A 21,873-nucleotide genomic window follows, 5' to 3' on the forward strand; every position below is an offset into this window, starting at 1 on the left:
AGGTGGTCTCGCGGTGGGCTGTATACGTTAGCCACGTAGAGGCTTTGGTGCGACTTGCGGTCGGGTATGATTTCCACGATAGTGTTCTCAATCGTGGTGTCTTCTATCCTGTGTTCTTGAGCCGTAACTGTCTTCTTGAGAAGTATGGCGGTTCTTGTAGTTATGGTGAGGGTGTTATATCCTGGAAGCCTAACTTTCTTGGTGTTGGTCTCTTGGAGAGCAATGATGTCTGGTTGATTTGTCTTTAGATATTCTTGTAGATTTGCTAAGCGGGGTCTGTAGGATCTACAGTTCCAGTGCCAGATGCGGAAAGTCGATTGCGAAATGGGCGTTTTGCAGTTAGAGTTTGCCATCCACAGGAGTCCCAGATGCGTTAACGTGCTCCCGTTCAAGAGAGCTCCAGCGGGAAGGCGCCTTGCTGTGTGGCCGTCGTTTCTTCCTTCCGTGCCCTTCCTCAAGTTCCGCGTGGCTCATATAGTTGTTCTTGACATGGGCTATGAAGTTAGTGAGCTGTGATTTCATCTCATTGATTTGGGCTGTGTGTGTCCATGGTGTGGCTGAGTGTCATGTACTTGTTGCCGATTTGCGTATGGATTGGCTGCAATTTCGCTTGTAAGATGGCTTCGAGCTTGGACTCAACTATCACCGTGAGCTTCGATTCAATTAGAGCCTCGAGTTTCGTTTCGATGACGTGTACAATCTTCTCCTCCACGACAGCTTCAACTTCATGTTTCGTGAGGTTCTTGGCGTGTTGTTTAGCTAGTAGCTGTTCTTGACATAATTGAGTGAGCTTCTAGTTGTTGTCATTCTGCTTGTGTATAATTTCTTCTCGTTCTTGGCATAGTTGTGTGAGCTTGTCGATGACGGCGCCTTGGCTTTGGATCTGGTCGCGAAGGCCTTGCAGCGCCTTCTGCTGATTTCAAACAATGTTCTCCAGAGCCCTCAGCGCCACGGCGTCTGCCGTCGAGAAATCCGAAGCGCTCGTGTCGTGAGAGTAACCCCGCGCTGCAGCAGCATAGTTGACTCGTTGAACAGAGCGCGTTCGGGATCTCATGCCAGACTTGGACCTCGATGGTGCGATAGCCCAAGACCTAGACTTAGACTTGCTTCGGCCGGCATGGCGTCGTGGTGCACTGCCCGAGCTTGTGGACGGGTTCTCTAGCTTGGGAATTCGAATATATATATATATATATATATATATATATATATATATATATATATATATATATATTGCAGGCGCAAGTTGGAATCAGCTAGTGCAAGAGTGGGGTAATTGGAGATCACAGGGAGAGGCCTTCGTCCTGCAGTGGGCATAAATATAGCTATATATATATATATATATATATATATATATATATATATATATATATATATATATATATAGTGCCTGGATTGTTCAATGGGCCACGCGCATTTCGAAAAATTAGAAATTAGATGCACAACTTTGCGGTTATCTTAGGTTTATTTACCGAATAGTTTTGGTCGCTGGACCGTCCTTTTTTCCGCAAAAAGTTTGGTCCGCCGTCCGAAACTGTTGGGTAAATAAACCTGAGATAACCGCGAAGTTGTGCTTCCCATATATATATATATATATATATATATATATATATATATATTGGTGTTGGGCTGCTGAGCACGAGGTCGCGGGATCGAATCCCGGTCACGGCGGCCGCATTTCGATGGGGGCGAAATGCGAAAACACCCGTGTACTTAGATTTAGGTGCACGTTAAAGAACCCCAGGTGGTCCAAATTTCCGGAGTCCCCCACTACGGCGTGCCTCATAATCAGAACTGGTTTGGGCACGTAAAACCCCATAATTTATATATATATATATATATATACGGAGCGCTCTATTTCCGCTACGAAACTTCCCAAAAGCTGGTTTGGACCATAATCAAAAAAAGGCGAAGCATCGATTGCGTTAGCAAATTAGTAGAGCGCTTTAGCGAGTAGGGAAAGTAGTTTTATCGGCTACATAAACTTGGACACATTCGCTTACTAACTGCTAATAATTATCGAACTGCATTAACAAGCGTGGTGTCAGCGCGCACAAGCAAACATGAATAGATCACACTCGATGACCGCACACAACCACTTTCAAAACGCTGTCTTGAGCAAGCGCTGCAACAGCAGCGAGCGAAGGTTCGTGCGGTCTACCGCTTCAACGGAAACTAAGCCGCGAAATCACAGCGCAAACAAAGGTAAGAGCCGTGTGGAGATCGCTTTCAAGATACGGTGTGCGTGACAGCCCGCAGCCGCGCTATGTACAAGTACGCAGTTGGCCGAGTAGAAGCCGCACCCCCTCCCTGCCAAGCTGCCCGCCTGCTTTCCTCCTTTCGCGTGGGAGATTGAGTCGCCAGTTCCCCTTGCGCCCCGTCGCAAGATACGCATTTGGTGCCGCAGCTAAACGATGCCTCCTCACCCTCCCTCCCATCCCCCCACGGCCCTTCGCACGACGCAGGACGTAGCGTTTGCTCTCCGCCGTGCGTTCGCTCTCCGTGAAATCACGCGTCCCTCGCGCGCTTTCACTCGCACATACAGCAAAAGGCGCGTGGAGACGCCGACGGCAGAAATCCGCTTGCATTGTCCATATAATTGCTATCGCAAGAAAATATTCATGTACGAAGTTATATCACCATATTATTGTGGGCCCAAGCAGTGCGATATGCTCCACATAGCATTAAGTCTCACAGTGCGTAGGGTGTGCTTAATTTTTTTCCTGCAATTCTTAATGGTAAGATTTTTATAATTGAAATTGTGTAACACATTGCTGCAATGTTGATTCATCAACATTATTTCGCCTGCTTTTATTATATTTCGTGTAGTTGATAGCTCCTTAAAAGGGGTGATATTGCGGCTCCCAGAGCTGCTCCAAAACACTATAGGCCACTTCCACCCTTGACAGGCTTCAAGCAGCCTTGCACGATGGTCTTCAGAAGCCGCTGTTTTCCAAAATAAAAGAAGCTTAACCCCTCGACGGCGATATTGGCCACACCATCAAATTTCAGAAGCTGCCGGGCCGTTTTGGTATTATCGGCAACGATAGTGCCGACGATGCAGAGCGCTCTGCCCGTAGGCACACACAGAGTGAATCAGTGGATTTCTCGAGGTCTAATAGAGCGCGGCAACTTTGACTGAATACTTGCTCTTCACATACAATTACAAGGCTGGAATTCAGAGAAATTCGCCAACTACCGTCTGCACTCCCTTGACCCACCGTTGCGGCTTTGGCGTCCGCCTTGTCTATTATGTTGCAACATTACTCAGCCGCTTAGGGCTGAGAACAGAAGGGTAGGAAATCAGACGCTCGTGAGGGAGACCTCCCAACCTTTCGTCTCTCTCTCTTTCTGGCTAAGTGTTGTGTTTGAAAATGCCAACTGTTTCCTCATCGGCGCGATGTAAATTGTCTCGTGCAACTTCCGCGATTACGAAGACACCATCGAGCGTACCCTCTGGTAGTGCCTTTCCGTTGATGAGGAAATGCAATTCTCGTCAACATATTGGATGACAGACACCGAAGACAACATACTGGGACCATGGAATCGACCTTCACCCGCACAGATAGTTACAAGAGCCCTCCTGCGTTAATATTGTTTTTTTTTTTTTGATGACAGGAGATGTGTTAATTGTGGGAGTGCGTCTGAATGCGCAGTGAACGCTGTCGTGTGCGCGTGTGCATCACTTTTATGTTACTTTTTTATTTCTTACCGCTCTCATTGTGTAGAATAGCTAATCATGTTCACCGTAGATCCCCTCCCTGGATTTTCATTGATCATCTTCTCTTTCTGAGCAATGAAGTCAACAGTCAGGAAAACTATGGTAATGCATACGTGACTACACAAACGTTTTTAATTGCATGAAAGCGTCGCTATCACGCCCTTCTTCCTTTTGATAATTAAAGGAAAAGTGAAAGACAATGGAAACGATGTGAAATTACTACACCATTGGGAGCTGAACCCAGGGAGACTGTATGTCGCATTCCAGGTCTTTTACCATGCAGTTGAGCCATGGCGGCGGCTGAAATAGTGAATCCTCCAAGATGCCGCTGCTGCAGTATTGGGACGCCACCGAAATCATTGAAATCACTACGTGCTGCATTGTGATTCTTCGGTAACGGCAACAGGCTCGTGCATTTTCTGAGCTCTTATAAATCAGAAGGAAGAGTGAATGCGTACTCCTACCTAAATTTGTTTCTAAAAAGAAAAGTCACCGTCGAATACGATACTCCATAATGCGAAATTTGAGCGCTGCTGTATACGTGTTTTCATTTTGCGATGTATTGGCAGGCGTGGACAATCTGTCTCGCGCGGCACGTTGCAAACGAGCGAAGTGTGGCGCGACTGCCTCGCTAATGGGGAGATCACAAGTGGCGGCGCGTGGGTGACGTGTGGGCGCAATTCACAGTAGCCGCCACAGACAGACCTCTGCTCATGCAGCACTTCGTTCCTACACAGAGGACGCGCGCATCTCGTAGCAGTCGTCGCCGCAAAGCCCGTCTTGCGCCGCACTACGCTTTTCTTCTCACGCTTTCGCCGTGCCCTCGTCCTCCGATTTCCGCCTCATTGTTCCACTGCACCCTCCTCCTCCGCTTTCCTCATCGCGCTCTCTTCGCTATGGCCGTCTTTCATCTCCCGCTGCAGCTCCGTGTTCGCTTTCATCCTTCGCTGTGTTCGTTCGCTCGATTAAGGCCAATCCACACTACGGACCAAGTTCGTAGGCCGGTCGGTCACATGAAGCGACGTCACGGTCCTCCGTGGTCTGGTCCGGCGCAGAGCACATCCACACGGCGGACTGCCATAGCACACGACAGATATGACCAACCAGCTACACTCTCGGCCACAGTGCTCTCGACTCAACAAACTCGCGAACCCCATGCCAACCCCTCGCGCCCGCGCCGCGCATGTAACGCGCATTGGAGTCGTCGAAATGGCTTTTACTGGCTTTCGCTGAGCCTAAAAATAGATATTGGACTTGGCTGAAGACACTGTGCTGCCAGACAACCTTCGTTGGCTGCGCTAAAAACGCTGCGGTTTGCATAAGGTCCACTGCCAAAACTGAAGAGGGAAAAGCCTCGGTGAATTGTTGGACCGCAAGGGCCGCGGTCTCGCACGGACCAACGGCGGTCCACACGAACTGTTGTCGTCCTATCACGTGATGCGCGGACCGTGGTCCGAAAGAGCGATTTGGTCCGTCGTGTGGATCGGCCTTTACGAGGGACAACGCCGACGCTAGCCGCAGGAAGGGGTGCCTACGAGCTGCGCTCTAAAAAGAAAGGGGGGGGGGGGAGGATGTTCTTCTTGTGCAATATGTGTGCGCTCTTTTTAATAGCCTTAGTCAGGAGCGCACATTCGCTTGTGCTCTTATTCACCGTCCCGCGTAATCCGTGCCGTAGACCCGAATAAGAAATCCCTAGCTCGGGAGCGCCTTTCTAAATGCATGGGAAGGAAGAAATTGCTTTTCTAGAAAGCCGAACGCTCGTGTGGTTGACCTCCCTGACTTTCTTCTCCTTGATTTCTCACTCTCTCTCTCGGAAGGCACTGCCCCAATTTTGATGAGGCTTTGTTGAATATAAAAAAAGTTGAAATCTAGCAACTGCATGTAGTGTATTTAAATTTAGAACATACATTTTTTAGAATAATTCCTGAAAATATCAAAATTTCGAAAAATCTACCGGTCTAGTTTACAACTCTCACTCATCAACAAGAAACAATATCATAATTGTGTAAACAGTACCTAATATTCAGTCTAAAGCTGACACAATTTACGTACTAATAATACTTTTATCAAGTATATTAACAATTAGTGACTAGGGATTTTGAAAAACCCTCGTAACGTTGTTGCAATTTCACGTAAATTGTGTATTGACATATCAAATTTGTCCGCTCTAACAGATTCAGTTTACAGAACGCCGATATCTGTTTTTTTTTTTTTTGCTCAAAGTTACGGAATTGTAAACTTTGGGCTTCTATTTTGTTTTAAACTCATCGATTTTCGGCAATACTTGTAAAACAAATTCGCAGTTGTAAATCGAAGTTATTTTTGCTAGGGTGGCTAGAATTTCAACTTATCTATAAAAAGGCAACAAACTCGTTCAAAATTTGGTCCAGTGGTTGTCTTAGAAAAGTATATGAATAGGGAAATCAGAGTTGCCCCGAGCCAAAGCTTCATTTTAAGAAAACGCTCCTCCTATGTGATCGAAGGGCTTTGTTGAATTAAAACGCTGTAGACCAATTGCAGGCTGCATGGTTCTTGCCACGCCGTCTTACTGATGCACGTGGCATGCCTGAGTGACCCAACCAGGTGTACCTGCGCGATTGAAAAGTTGCGCAAGACAATGCGTACATCTCCAACTGGCTCATGGTGCTCTGGCGCAATGATCATCGTGAATAAAGCGCATGCTGCTGCGCCGTATTATTATCATAAGCAATTGAACATTTAGTTCCCTTGTTGCGAAAATCTGTTTGGATATGTTGTTAATTAGCGTGTAAAAGAAAGCCAGTACCAGCTACTCAATAAAAAGTGCAATTAATTACATTCATCGCTAACATTGGAGGGACATAAACAAGGTTGCACTGCATGCCAAAAACTCCACATACAGTCTCTTCTGTCACGTTGCGGTGGATACTTAAACACTGTGGCGGTTGTTGGGTAAACAAATAAACAAATGAAGTTGCCTCCCCCCCCCCCCCCCCCGCTTCGAACTCTGAAAATACGGGAAGATGTGCGTCGAAAAAAAAAACTATTAGAAGAAAATCTGTATTACTATTTCTGGTGCTTCCATTATGCTAAATAGAAGCGCTACAAATAATAAAAAAAAGTTGCAGTGGCTTAGCTCGGCTATGCCAGGATATACGTAGCGTTAGCAAAGGTTCAGCTGATTATTCTTAGCTTTCCTGGTTGTCTAGATTGTCAAGGATTAGCTTGATTGTCATGCTTACTGCTGCTCCAATGACACACACGCGGTATACGTATTATGTGGCACATGTATTAATTACTCCTACGCTCCACCGCTAATTGCCAGGCAACTACTTCGGGATCCGATGAGTCAAGCTTCTCCGTTCTTCTGCGCTGTTGAGCAGCATTTGCGCTCTCCTTCTCCATGGCTATACCACACTGGCAAACGCGAGTCAGAAGCGCAGCGGCTCCACCGCAGTGTCAGACGGCGACTGCGCAGCGAGCGCGCGCCGGCGCCAGTGCGTCTACCACGGCTACGACGTCACTCCTCTGGAATGCGCAGACCGGCGGCGGTGAGTCGCGCGCGGCGGCGGCGGAGTGCGCGAGAGGTGCCGGCTCCAGTGGCTCCGGTGCGCAAGCCGTGTGACATCACTGATCCTTGCGCATGCGCAGCACGGCTCTTGATGTGCCGCGCGAAACGGGCTCAGCTAGGCCAGTGTAGCTAACGCTATAAAAAGATTGGCTTTGGAGCCTACGCGTAGGTTCACCAGGACAACTACGAGAGCTCGGTTGGCGCAGGCGCTAAATCAAGGCTACATGAGAACTTTCATGTGGATTGGAGACGCTATACCTTTGGGTTCGACTAAGTGTAGCATTAACGAACAGTCATATCTGTCGCATATAGGGTGAACCACTAATTCGTGCTGCGATAACTGCGGTGACTTAGAGGCTATGGAACAAATACCGCATATTTTTTTTGCTTTAGTTCAAACGAGTTCTTTTTTTTAATCGCTGGGAGCATATAGCGCAATTCAGCCTGTTAAGGTGGATTACCTGAAGAGGTGGATGTTTCTTGCGCGAGAAATCACGACGTCCTGGTTGCTAATTAAACAATTTAAAGAAACGGACACGCGGCATTCCGCCAGAACATGTGTTTACTTCCCCTTCTTCTCCAGCGCCGGCCATGCAAGCGCCCAAGCCCAAATGTCAATTGTCTTTTTCATTACACTAATTACCATGTTAATTACTCACATTAGGACACATGTTTAAATTGTGAAATCCAAGCCAAGCAGAAGCAAGCTCATGTCTGCTTAGCAGAAATTACTAAGACTATAGCGCCACATTGGAGTTTTCTGTCCCTAAAATATGTTCAAAAATGCATTTGCGTTATAGTTAAATTCACCCCAAAACGCTTGATGCACGTTTTTGGGAAACCGTTAGCTAGAACGCCAGTGTATTTTTTAGTAGACGCTAAGGTCGATATCTAGGAAATGGTGCTAGTCTTAAAATTTCTGCTAAGGAAGCATGACTTTACTACTGATCGGCTTGAATTTCGCAATTGCAATATGTGTCCTAAACTAGATAATTAAAAAAAATGTCGCAGTTTCTCCTGAAAGGCGAAGCATCAGTTGCGATAGCAACTTAGTAGAGAATACGGAGTAAGGATAGTAGTTTTATCAGCTGTATAAACTTGGACATGCAGCAGCACCAGCAACGCGCAGAACTGGAGTCGACGGCGTCGCCGTTTTGCCCGCGTTCGCACCGAACGCGCGCGGCGTTGGTGACTGTTACCAGGGCCTCTGGGAGCGGCTCGGAGGTTTTCGACGAGATCAGAACGCGAAACTCGTCGAGCAGCGTCGGAAGTCTTTACCACCTTCTCTCCTCGCAACGTTTTTATATAAATACGCATTTGGTGCCGCAGTTAAACGTCGCCTCCCCTCCCGCCCTCCCGTCCCCCCACGGCCTTTCTCACGACGGATTAAGTCGCGTTTGCTGTATATATATGGTGATTGTAAAGGAGGAAAGAGACGCTTAATTCTGCAGCCCTTCAGGGAGCACGGCGCAGAACGCGCGTTTGTTCTCCGCCGTGCGTTCGCTCCCCGTAAAGCGCGCGTCCCTCGCGCCCTTTCACTCGCACATACAGCGTCCGGCGCACGGCGACGATTTCATCACCGTTGACGCCATACGGAACCTCACGGCGACGGCGACGGCGACGCCGATGGCAGAAATCCTCTTTGAGTGTCCATGTAATTGCTATCGCAATAAAAGTTAGTGAATATTTTTAATTAGCTGCCAGGACATGGCGATATGTTGGCTAGCTAATTTTCGCCTGTTCCGAGAATGTACTGAACCGGTGGAACAGCATTGTTTTTCACAGGCGTGCTACTTAAATAATCTGTTTGAACTAAAAAAAAGCAGGTGATATATTACTCGAAGTTTGTTCTTATTCCAGTGATACATCTAGTTTTCAGCAGTGAATGAGCGAGTCTTCTGACTCTCCAGGGACGTTAAGTAGCACCTAAAGTCCCATGAAGTGTCTTTCAAAACAACAGCAGGCTTTGGATTTTTTGTTCTTTCACCATAGTGTAATAGGCTTTCTTGAAATGCGGTAGGCGAAGTTCGGTATATTTACAGGAACGCCTGAATATTTCGCCATTGCCACACCTGTAAAATCTTCATGGGATTTAATCGCGTGTTTTTGTTTAATTTATTAAATTTCTTTCTTTTTCACAACTTCTAGAATCTTCTTATCGCCTCCCCTTCTCTATATTAGGTATATTCGCATGTCAGTGTAGTAGCGTGAAAGTCTATTAAATAAACCATTTTAACCCCGAGAAAGCGCAAGAACTGGCGGTTGAAAAGTAAATAAAGTAACCAAAACCACTACCGCATAGTCTCAGCGCACCGCATATTCATTGCAGTTATTTGTTTATGTTACAAATTAGTTGTGCAGGAAGGGTATAAATTGCGGTAGCGGAGTGCATAAAGACAACCGCTGAAAATGCATATATAGTTTTTGAATCGCCGGCGAAAATGGCGCAGTTGCCTTGACAACGGGAAAAGGAAAAAGGAATAGTACGTGAGAATACCGAAACGCCGCACAATAACCTGAAGAAACAATATCGCAGAGGGAACACAGAGTAGTGTCGCAGAATTCAAAACTTCCAGAAACAGACAGCAATATAACAAAGCTTGGAAGCAGGCAAGTTTGTAATCCATGAGTAGAGTGGAAGCTCGAAACTGGCACAGGGAACAACTTAAACAGACACACTCAAGCGCTTGTTTGTGCCTGTTTCAATTGTCCCTTGTCCCCGGGGGTACATAAACCCATTGCTCTGTCCTGCACTGCCGCCAGACTCGGCGCACCATTGTTTTCTGTTGACGTTATGCCACGAATAAATCCAGAGATCCTAGCCATAGCCGCATAATTTGTGTTCTCCCAGCCAGAGAAGCGTCGCCTGAAGCACCTGACGGAAGTGATCACAGCAGCGGCAGAAATCCATCACCTGTCCCTTTGGTTAGACTGGTTAGCGCAAAATGAAGAGCTCCTAAAGGCACCTCGCCGTTTAGCTCTACATGTCCGTCGTCGTCAAGGCGCCGATAGCCAAGTGGCCGCTTACAAGTGCTATTAGCGGGCCCGAGAACAAACACGGCCGCCTTAGAAGAAAAGACCCTGGCCTGATAAAATGGCCCATTACAGAGCGTGGGGTCGAAACACGGCGTGTGCCATAGAGCGAAGCCCTTAGGGCCTGGCGCAATCATGACCGGCGGCTAATTGAATGGAAAGCCGGCCGGCCCTTCATTGTGCCTGCATAGCAAGCCGCCCTTACCGTTTACCATCAGGAAGGATGCTCCAAAGATAAAGCGATATGGGGTCCGACGCGCCCGGTTGCATGAAAAATGCAAGCCTGGCGATAGCGTTATGGTGTATTAGGGGTCGCCCGTCTTACTTAGAAAGCCCATGTAGAAACAATGATGCATGCAAAAAGGAAAAAAAAAACATAGTTATGATCCATAGTTATGATCCAACTGCCCTAAACATATACCCGTGAGGCCGACGTTTTGCTAAGTAACGTTGAAGCCGCCATGCATCCCAATGAAGACAATCCTTCGACAGGTAATGCAACATGAAGTTGCGACGTATTTATTTTCGTTAATTGCAACGGATATTTCGCGAGTGGCGTAAAGTTTTTTTTCGTCTAGTTTCTCGATGCTTTATCTCCGAAACTCGCTCATATTGTTCTGAAACTTAAACTTGCTGTTTTCGGGCACCGTGTAGCCTGCAATTTTCTACGCTGTTCATTACACTATACTAAACGACGTGGGTGGAATTATGCTTATGCTAGTTTTCATATGTGAAGCTTCGTACTAACGTGGCAGCTTTCCAGTGTGTATACGTTGGAACTATTTGCATTTCGATACTATCTGCAAAAATTGGAGGACGCTTAAGCTTTGCCTCCAAAGGGCCCCTAAACCACCCAGAGGCCGACATTTGGTTGTGGTGTTGCAGTTGTGCACAAGTCTACAACGAACACGTAGTCGCGAGAATTTTTCGAAATGGTGCCGTAATAGCGAAGCGTTTGATGATCGAAACACGGCCCTCGCTCGTTTCGCTCTTTGCTTCGCTACTCTCCTCGTCGGCTGGTCGCTGCACTCGATGAGTGCTCCTCCAAATGTCACGTGACATACGTCATCACCAACGCGCTTCTCAAAACACTGCCCACTTCCGGTGGGCAGTGTTTAGCGCACGTCCACGCTAGCGGCAAATATACCGACGGCGAACCAGCCTCCAGTGCCGTAAAACGTCTGCGCGTAAGACGGCAGTTCGGCCGGCGCACCGCCCACCGCACGACTGACGGGCCAGTCGACGACCGCGAAGCTGCGCGCCTCCGCCACCGGGGACGCAGACATCGGCTGCAGCTTCTGTTCCAAGGAAAGTAATTTCGGCTAGATTAAGCGATGCATAAATCGTACGTTTTATGAAAAACGACATCCACTGTCAAAATTAAAACACGAACGAGAGCTCCGGTACTTGTCGAGCTCAGCTGCAGTGCACGGCTACCGACGGCATACGACCGGCTCGGCTGGGCTCGCATCGCAGCCGATGGCGCCGCTAATCTCAGCGTATTTTCCTCTTTATGTACAATTAGTGCGAAGAGCGACAACAACGTTAAGAAAATATTGCGGCTTGTGAGCGTCGGCGATTCATTCCGAAGCGCCATCCGTTTTAGCTATGAAGTGAACCGAAGAAGGCCTAGCAACGATATCGGCGCCGTCGAGCGATCAGCGGCGGTGACGCTGCCGCGCAAATGGGTCCCGGTCTCATCCTCTCCACGGCAAGGAAATCTCGCCGTTCGCGAGCAAAACCGCCGTCTAACGGCGGCCCGCGAATGGCGAACGGCGTGCGGCGAGTTACCGTGCCGGTAACGTGGACGGGACTTAGCCACGACTCAGCGCTTCTCGGTTACCTGCTGTTGCTGCTGAGCCAGCCCGTGCTCATGCGAAGCGTGCCGCTATGGACCCTGTGTTGCACGCACGTCTAGAAAGGCGAACACTGTCGCACTCTTCGCGCAGCTAATCAGACCGCTAAGCACGGCTGCGTTGGAACGCGAGTGATTTGGCACTTGCGTTGCGGTCTGTAATTACCGATTCGCAAGTGCGCACAAGCGAGCTACACGATGAGGAAGAGCAGGGAGTGCGCGTACCTGCTAGCAGACTAACCGGAAGTCGTAGGTTCTTGCTCGACCAATGGACATCCTCGCCCCCGTTGACATCACCAGATGCACCCTGGTGACACACACACAAACACACGCACGCACACACACACAGACAGACATGCACACGCACACACGTTCACCTACACACACATACCGATACCACACATGTACGGCCAAATACACATATACGCGTATGCTCGCACACGCATACACACGTTTGTGCGCACGCAGATTCAACTACGGAGACACAAAAACACGCGCACACGCAAATGCAAGTACACACGCACGCACACCCAAGACGTGCACACGCATATACACTCCCTCTCCCTCCCTACTGACTCTCAAAAGCCGGCGAGTGCAAATGTACTGAATGACACTCGCTCGGCAATTGGCATTCCGATTCCAGCTGTGATAAATCTCTTTACGGTTTAATTTGGCGCTTCTTCAAGTCAACGAGCCCTCTACCGGGAAGGTGCGAAGCGATTTATTTCTGTCGTGTGACTTACCTCCCTGAACAAAGCACTGCTTTAACGCACCACCACTGTTCCGACCATGGAGTGGTTCCACGTGCACTAAGCGTCATAAGTGCATATATGTTGTTTGAAAAGGCTACCCTCATGGCGCAGTCTGTTGGAACTTGTTGATACTCCACCGATATTTTGAGATATAATTTTCTGAACATTCTGCCCATTCAGTAACGCTTGTGCATTGCCGTGAAGTTCTACAGACATGTGAAGGGGCAATGTGCCAAATTCCTGGGAATGGAGGAAGAAAACACAAATAGGAAAGTAGTGATAGTTTTCGGGTCTCAGTAACGTACCTTGCACGTTAATCGCCACCGCGGACTCAAGCCGCGTCCTCGTGGATTTCACAACGCGTCCACCTTCTTTTCTCCTGCTTTCGTGTCGGAGACGCAAACTTCATCTAATGACCAGCGACTGTTGTTAACGTACTCTTTTTCTTGTTTGCGTCCAAAGCGCCGCAGCAGCGCAACGCGGTAATTAGCTAAAGTGGATCGCCGGAGGTTCCAGGCCTCGACAGTTTGCTGGAAGCAACCTAAACAGAAATTGGAAGTGAGGGGCGTGATTCTGCAAGCACGTGGGCGTGCATCGCGCCCTGCTTAGCGCGACTTCGTCCACTCCAGCATGGCCGCAGCGTGATAATAGCTTGGAAGTGGACCGTGTACTTTTTGGCAATCTGGCGCTCTGCTGTAAAGTATTTGTCCAAGTATAATAAAAAGATCTTAGGTTCAGCGTGCCCGGCCGCAGTGACTGTCAAAGTTGCGTGGCGTTTCCGTGGAAGCGGATAATCGGGCAATGTTAGTGCTACAAGATGGAGAGATTACTCTCGCCGATGTGCTAGCAAAGCAAACTGTGCCAAGGCACTGCTTACTAGTTGGATCAAGGAATCCTTGAAAACGGTGAGGTATTTTAGTGCGTTTCTCGGAGCATGAAGTCTCCGATGACAAACCATATGAAAAAAAATAGGGCAGAACTCATCTCACGATGACTGTCGACAGTAATGCGGTAACATTGAATCAATATAGCGACGTAATGCAACCGTAAAAACAAGTTATGTATGAGGCCTGTACTGCTGCGGGACTCCACTTTCGCGCTTTGGATTCATTGATTGATGGATGGATGGACGATGGATGGATGGATGGATGGATGCTATGAGCGTCTCCTTTGAAATGAGGTGGCGGGCTTCTTCCACCACCCCGAGTGTTCTTCCCTAAGAACACTCGGCGCCATCTAGCGGCACCGCCTCGAAGATTGCGCATGGCCTCTGAAATGCATGGCGCGCCGGTGCGTGCGAATGCTGAGAAACGCGTAATGCAGCAACCAGGCCCCTCTCCCGCGCTTCTTTCTGGACACGCTGCGCCAGGTGGTGGCGCTGCCGAGAGGTCCGCGCATGGCATCCGAGATAAGAAGCGTGGCGCGCCGGTGCGTGCGAACGCTGAGAATAATTCCCTCGCTTGCTGCACAACTAGTACCACGTACTCAGGGATCCAAGTTGACGAGATGTTCATTGAAGCGCTGCACATATCCAGTACATTCATGGCGCAGTTCCCTAAAGCGTTGGCGTGAAATACGTTCATTGATAAGCGGCACATAGCCAGTGCATTTGTAGCGCAGCCTACTAAAGCATCCCGTTGCTGTCCTTGAGGAATCCTTGAGTTGTTGGTTTAATTCCACCCAGCGTCTGTCAGAAAGTCCACTCGATCTCAAAAACTTCAACAGGGCCTTGACTGACTTGTGTGAGGACTGTATAGGCCGGTGTTCCAGGACGCGACTTTACAATTGCTAGAAGGTACAGCGGAGACTTCCGCTTAACACGTGTTCTCATGGCAATCGTGGAGCTCCTAGGTGCCTAGGGACATAATCGCTTAGGGACTTTTGAGGCACTGGTCTCCGCTGAGCGTGGCTCTCCGGGACCGGGCGCAGCGACCTTGCCGAGCGCAGCTCCTACGCGCGAGCGAATCGTTTAGGGCGCGCTGAATGTCTGGCGGTGGCTGGCCCACGCCGGCCGCGCTTCATTATTGTAGCGTTTGTTCTAGTGGCGGAAATCCTTGCAGCAGTGGGGGTGTGGCATGACGGCTTTTGAACTCGGTGAACTGTGGTGGTGTAAACAAGCGGATACTGCTCGCGTTTAAACCCCGGTGCTGCGGCGGCGGTCGTTGGGGTGTTGCGGAGCGCAGCGTAGCAACACCCCAAATAAAAAAATACTGCTCCAGTCAGGTAGACTGCTCCCTCCCTGATAGTGAGATTATATTTGGATCATCAAAACAGTGATGCGTTTTTAGGAATGTCATCGTTTCTCTCTCGCACCCTGTAAATCCACTTGTTTACACCACCACAGTTCCCCGAGATCAAAAGCCGTCATGCCACACCACCAGTACTGCAAGGATTTCTGCCACTAGAACAAACACTAAAATAATAAAGCGTGGCCGGCGTGGCCAGACACCGCCCGACATTAAACGCGCCCTAAACGATTCGCTCCTTACGCATGTACGAGCTGCGCTCGGCAAGGTCGGTCGCTGCGCGCGGTCCCGGAGAGAAAGAGAGCCACGCTCGGTAACTAGTAGCCGCCGCGCCAGACCAGTGCCTCAAAAGTCCCTAAGCGATGATGTCGCTAAGCGCCTAGGAGCTCCACGATTGCCATGACAACACGTGTTAAGCGGAAGTCACGTGACCCGCAGTGCCACGCCCCCGCTGTATCTTCTAGCAATTGGAAAGTCGCTTCCAGGACTGTCTTCTCCGAAAGCCGTCACAGACGTTTCTAACCTCCCCTATTTTTTTATTCCTTGTATTTTTTTTCGTGACTGCTTTTTCTCTTCCCTATTCTTTCCGCCTTTCATTTCCCCTTCCCCTTCCCCCGGTGCAGGGTAGCAAACCAGAATCTTTTCGGGTTCAACTCCCTGCCTTTCTCACCTCGTTTATCTCTCTCTCTCTCCACCCAGCATCGGAGAAATTTTAATGGCGTTAGCATTCTTAGGGTACTTATCGCACTTTCTGGGGGCCAACTATCTACGTGCGTATCTATGTACGTTTGTATCTAACCTTTTTCCCTCCTACTTGGGTCAATATCTGGTCCGTGGTCGAGCGGGTGCTGATGAAACAGGATTTTAAACCACCGATCAGACCAACTTGGATCACTGATTACGTGGCAATGTGTACCTAAGTGCCGCTTTTCAACGAACCTCTTTCCCGCCGACATGGGTCAATGTAGGACTGGGCAGGCACCGGGTAAGACTGCGGGCCGCTCTTCAATGAAACTCTTCGACGCCGACTTGGAGCACTGGGCATGTGTAACTCGGTCAGTGCTGGTCTTCATTGAAAGTCTGTGATGCCTACTGGGATCACTGTGTGTATGCCAGCAGGTGTGTGCCGCTCTTCGTGGACGTCTTTGTCGCCAGAATGTTCTCTGATTTTGCAGTTCAGATAAAAATTAAATTCTTGGGTTTTACGTGCCAAAACCACGATATGATTATGAGGCACGCCGTAGTGGGGGACACCGGATACATTTCCATCACCTTGGGTTTTTTAAGTGCACCCAATGCACGGTACGCGTGCATTTTTGCATTCCGGCCCCAGCGAAATGCGGCCGCCAAGGCAGGTATTTGAACCCGCGCCCCTCTGACTTAATGGTAGCGCGATGCCAATCTACCAAGGCAGCTAGCGCTCATACGTTGGCATGTATAATTTTTCCCGACACCATAGCCAGACGATAGGCAACAATCACAAACTGAACTTTCGCGCGAGAACTTATCAAGATTGATAGTAAGATAAGGCACGAGCAGATAGCCGCTTCGAGCATAACACGGCCTCGTCGACTGGCTAATGTACGTTTTACTCATCCAGCCCTGTTTTAAAGTTGCATCGCAGAATTTAAGCCAATTTTTTACAGTGTCAAATGCAGCAAAAATACTGATGGATCGCGACTTTCCGACTCCAGTAGGGAAAAAATAAGCTAGAAAGTCGACACTCAAGAGAGAAAAAACAGGGAGGCAGCCGAGTGGCAGCTTGCGAGAATTTATTTTCTGTGGCTGCGTCTCGCGTCTGGTGAAAGATCATCGTCTATATTTTTTGAATAAGATCATCGTCTATATTTCTTGTTGCTGTTGTGGCTATGTTTCTTGCATTCAACACCAACCTGAGTGCTTATGCCACCACTCCGGCCTTACATGCACTAGAGCAATGTGCTAAACGTTGACGATGTGTCATTGCAGAGATTAACAAAGAAAGAAAGAAAGAAAGAACGAAAGAAAGAAAAACTGGGTGATTTATGGGAACGGGTGAGTAGCAGAGTCCTGGGCTCATAAAGGAAATCATATTTTGCAGCAAGAGGCAGAGCAGAGCGCCTGTAAAGTCAGGGGGCTCTTTGTGACCATGGACGAAGGATCAGGTTATGCGGTGAACTGGACAAAGCTTGGTAAAGGGTAGGTGCTGTTTATTAATGAAGCATACCGGATAGAGATGCCAGTTAACGCAAAGCCGAGGCAGCCAGTGAACTCACTTAGGGCCCATACGCGCTCAATCTGCACGTCCGCTCCGCGCGCCTCCGCCCTCTTGCGGACCAGGGCGGAAGGCCAAAATGCGGATCGTGTCGAAAAAGTCGTCGTTCGCTGCATCCGCACGAGCGGATTGCACGCGCACTCCGATTGGACGACCCGGTCTGTTGACAGCTGGCAACCATTCGGCGGAGCAAAGTGTTCAAGGTTGGCAACTACCTTTGACAGCAGACGACACTGGCATATTTTTGCAGATGCGACTTCAAGTTTCCGTGTCACAGTGAAAATGCGACTTTAGGCTGTACATTCTGTTCTGCCTCAGCATGTGTTGCATTGGCGCCGTCATCGTTGTTCGAAACACCGCACAATCATCCTATCTGCGCCACCTTTTAAATATGTATTTGCAATCGTATCATGTCGCAACATGGGACGTATTCTCGCACCATAGGAGGCTATGCTCGCACTATCACTTTCAGTGCACACTGCCTTGGCTGGTTGAGCAAAACCTCTCGAATAATCCAACGTGCCGCGTTCTACGTTACGCGAAAGCGATAGTTCGCCGAGCTATTCGACCAAAATCCCCGTGTTCGGTGCGATGGCGCTGTTTTGTAGTGCTAGTGACAGTTTGTAAGAAAACAGAACACACGCATAACTGACGCGGAATACAGCTCCGTAGTCGACACGACACCCCTCTTTACTATTCAGCACGCGTGTGAGGCTCCGAGTAAACCTTGCTGATATTGACACGTGTACGTCTTTATCTTTCACCAGTGACTGCTTTTCACCGACTAACAAATGTTAAACGTTATAGCTAGGCGCAGGACGCGCCTGCATGTTTCCGAAGTTTCTTGAACGTTATCGATGCTTCTATCCGTTGTCTGTTGTCACCGACGCTTACGTAATCTGATTGCATGACGGACGCGAATTGTCTAGAACTTCCTTGAAGACAAGCGGGCACCAGGGAATAATCTGGAACCTTCGATGACTCATGTGTAAAAGCCGACACGTTTCACCGCTGATCAGATTTTCGACGATCGCCGAGTGTGTTCGCCGCTATCGTTGTGCTTCGAGTGTAACTTGCGTTTGTGGGCACAGGTTCGCCCAATAAAGAATCAGTTTCGTCATACAGTTTTACAGTTGCAAGCAAATGCTTGCATTTGCATGCTTTTTTTTCGCTCTGCCAATTTTAAGAGTGCTTAAAAAGCACTTGGATGCATGAAATGCCTTTTCCTTTCTTTTTTTTTGCATATATAAAACCACCGAAGACGAAGCGCGGCATAAAACGTGCCTCTCAGAAATTGAATACTTGCTGCTTGTAAGCTTTCCAAACAAAATAAAACCTTAGATGGGTCAAGTAATGGATGAAGTTCCCACAGTGTGTAAAAAGGTTGTGCATAAGTGCTTAACTTGACGCAGCAAGGAATTGAAGGTTAAGCAGCAAGTGTACAATTCATTATGACAGGCATAAAAGCAATATGTACAGTCTGTTTCACACTTAGGGGAAAACAGGCGCTCCGAGTTTTCACTTAAGTGTGAAACAGACTGTACATATAGTGGTCACCGTATGCAGACACATACTCATGAGATGTTTTCAAGCAGAATATTTATTTGAAAGCTAATAATAATTTATATTGCTGATAAGACAACTTATTTCGAGTGAAATCAAATAATTACATTCTTTCTTGTCAGCCTGGGTGGCCAATCGGTTGCCGCTTTACTACTTAGAGAGAGAGAGAAAGCTCTTTATTGAAAATTCAGTGTTCAGCAAGCATATTTTCGCCTACATGCTACTCTGCAGCGAATGGGACGAAGGAGAAGTAAGGCCCTAGAAAAAGGTAAGCAGAAGAAAAATGAAAAAAAAAAACAAAACAAAAAAACATGCAGCTCGTGTCATGTTACTAGCAGTAGAGTAAATGTCCGAGGTGATGCAGGTAGACGGCGAATGCAAAAGAAATTAAGATCACAATCCTGATGAGACGATGCACGTGAGTCTTAGTATAGACAGCAAACCTCAATACATTAAAGCAATAAGTCCAGGGCTTAGTGCTGTTTTGATGGGCAAAGCCAGGAACCCAACACCCATGTCAATGGGCCTTGGTCGAGCTTTTCCATGTTCATTTTATATCGCTGTCGCTCGTCTCTTTAAGCTGGGCACTCAAGCAAGATGTGCTCTAGAGATTGCACGGTGCCACATGTAGTTGTCACAACATGGGTTTGTGGACTGGCCATTGCAAAAAAAGATTGTTCATGTGTGCAACATTCAGTTGAAGCCGGTGAAACAGGGTCTCCAGATGCAGTGGTGGACATTGTGGTAGCCTTGATTGGAGTTCTGTGTTAATGTAGAACAACAACTTGCAATTACCTGAAGTTGAAGACCATCTTCTATGCCGTTCATTAAGTACAGGCGCTCCCAGAATAATTCGGAACAACGAGCACGCAGCCGCTCGCCGGCGGAGCGCACCGGCGGATAAATGCACGCAAGGTGTGCGCATGCGCGGCCTCCCTAGCGAGCTAGTTTCGCTCCCTAGTGCATCTCGATTGGCGTTGTCTTGCACCAAATGGGTAGCGCTAGGTGCCCTTTAGCATTATGACAAGATGGGCTGGACGGACCAGGCCCTGTATCGTACTGCGCACCTCAATTCGATTCCTTGCGGCGTGTTCTCGTCATTATCTGCATTCATATTGGGATACTACTTGAGGTTGAAGCGGCAAGCGCACAAGGTCATCCCTGCCTTCTTTTCAACCATGTCTGTCTGTTCTACGAAGTATTAGTTCCTTCTTAGTTATCTTTCCATCCATGGTACTACTAGCTCGGTAATAAGAGTTCAATTTGGACTATTACACGACCGCTCCCTTACAGGTGTGTCGGTGATCGCGGTAATAAAACAGTTCACGAAATTAAATAACGCGCCATGTTCGTCAAGCCCAATTTCATGCAGACGAAGTGACTGCATGAGTACTATAATCGTAATTGTTCGGGATTAATGCCACAAAACCACGAAATTGAGCAATGCCGTAGTGAAGGGCTACGGAAATTTCGACCACCTGGGCTCATTGACGTGCACCTAAATCTAAGCACACGGCCCTCGGGCATGTTCGCCTCGATCAAAAAGATGCTATCTTAAGCTCTACACGACACCACAATCTTTGATTTGCGCATCACATTAGGACGTCTGCGCATATTTGTGCACCAATCAATTACGGAATCTGGCTGTTTGGTAGCGAGTATTCTTACATTTTGATCCCATGTCTTTATTTGTTGGCGCAGACAGCTATTTTCTTTTGCTCGGCGGTAGACTACAATTTGCTCGGTGGTAGACTACAACGCTAAGAAAGAGAGGCTGTGCGAGTGGAATGTAAAATAAACAGAAAAAAATATCAGGAGGAACATTGGGTTTATTTTCCCATAAAAAACAAAAGAATCGAAAGAATCGATTGTTATTCTCAGCTTTAATATCGCGTGAATGCGCCGTCCACGCGAACTGCAGCTTGTAGCCGGCGTGGCTATAGACTCGTAGAGCGCTTCTACGAAGTCCTTCTCACTAAGGCGCTTCCACTCTCGGGTTATGGCGAGCCAGAGCTCGTCAGCACTGGTACTTCCCAGATTCATGTGGGACAAACTTTCCTTCATTGCGCCCCACACATTCTCTATCGGATTCAAGTATGCACCTTTCGGAGGCCAGTCAAGGACACAAACGGCACGCTCTTGAAGCAGATTTTGCACAGCTCTGGCGGTGTGCACCGGGCTCCGGTCATGCTGGAAGAAGTAGCAGCCATCTTTAAATGGCCCGTCCAGAGCGTATGGCACCAGGTGGTAGTCCAGAATTTCACAGTATAGGCGTCAGCTGTGAACGATGGGGACAGCCGGACTAGCGGACCGAGGCCCTCTTTGCTGATTGCTCCCCACACGTTGACAGCACAGCGACCGCTACTGTAGGTCTCAGAAACATACCCGGGTTCGTATCTACACGATGAGAAAAAATAAATATTGGTCTGTCTAGATGAAACCCTTTTGCGCGCCGGAAGATTTGGTGTGGCAAAGATCAAAAAGAAAATAAAATACCTGCAGTTGTATGGTCTCCATACGCGGCGCTCTTGATCCCACCGCGACGTAAATGTCGATTCATCCGAGAATATCACTTGCGTCCATTCTTCTCTAGTCCAGTGCTCATATTCCCTGGAAAATTGGAGGCGTTGGGCTTTTTGTCGATCTGTCAGGTGTGGCTTTTGCGCCGCGACAAATCCACGAAGACCAGCTTCTCGCATGCGCCTTCTGATTGTCTCCTCACTGGCTTGCAGGTTCAGTGCTGCCTTAATCTGGCCGGCGCTCTGAAAAGGATCGGTGACTGCTGCAGCAACAATGAGAAGGTCGCATTCTTCCGACGTGTATCTGTGTCTTCCGGATCGTGGTGCATCTGATAGTCGGCCGTCTTCATCCCTGTATGCCTGGATAATGCGGTTGACCGCGC

This window comes from Dermacentor silvarum, chromosome 1, assembly GCF_013339745.2.
Source record: "Dermacentor silvarum isolate Dsil-2018 chromosome 1, BIME_Dsil_1.4, whole genome shotgun sequence".
Lineage (NCBI taxonomy): Eukaryota > Metazoa > Arthropoda > Arachnida > Ixodida > Ixodidae > Dermacentor > Dermacentor silvarum.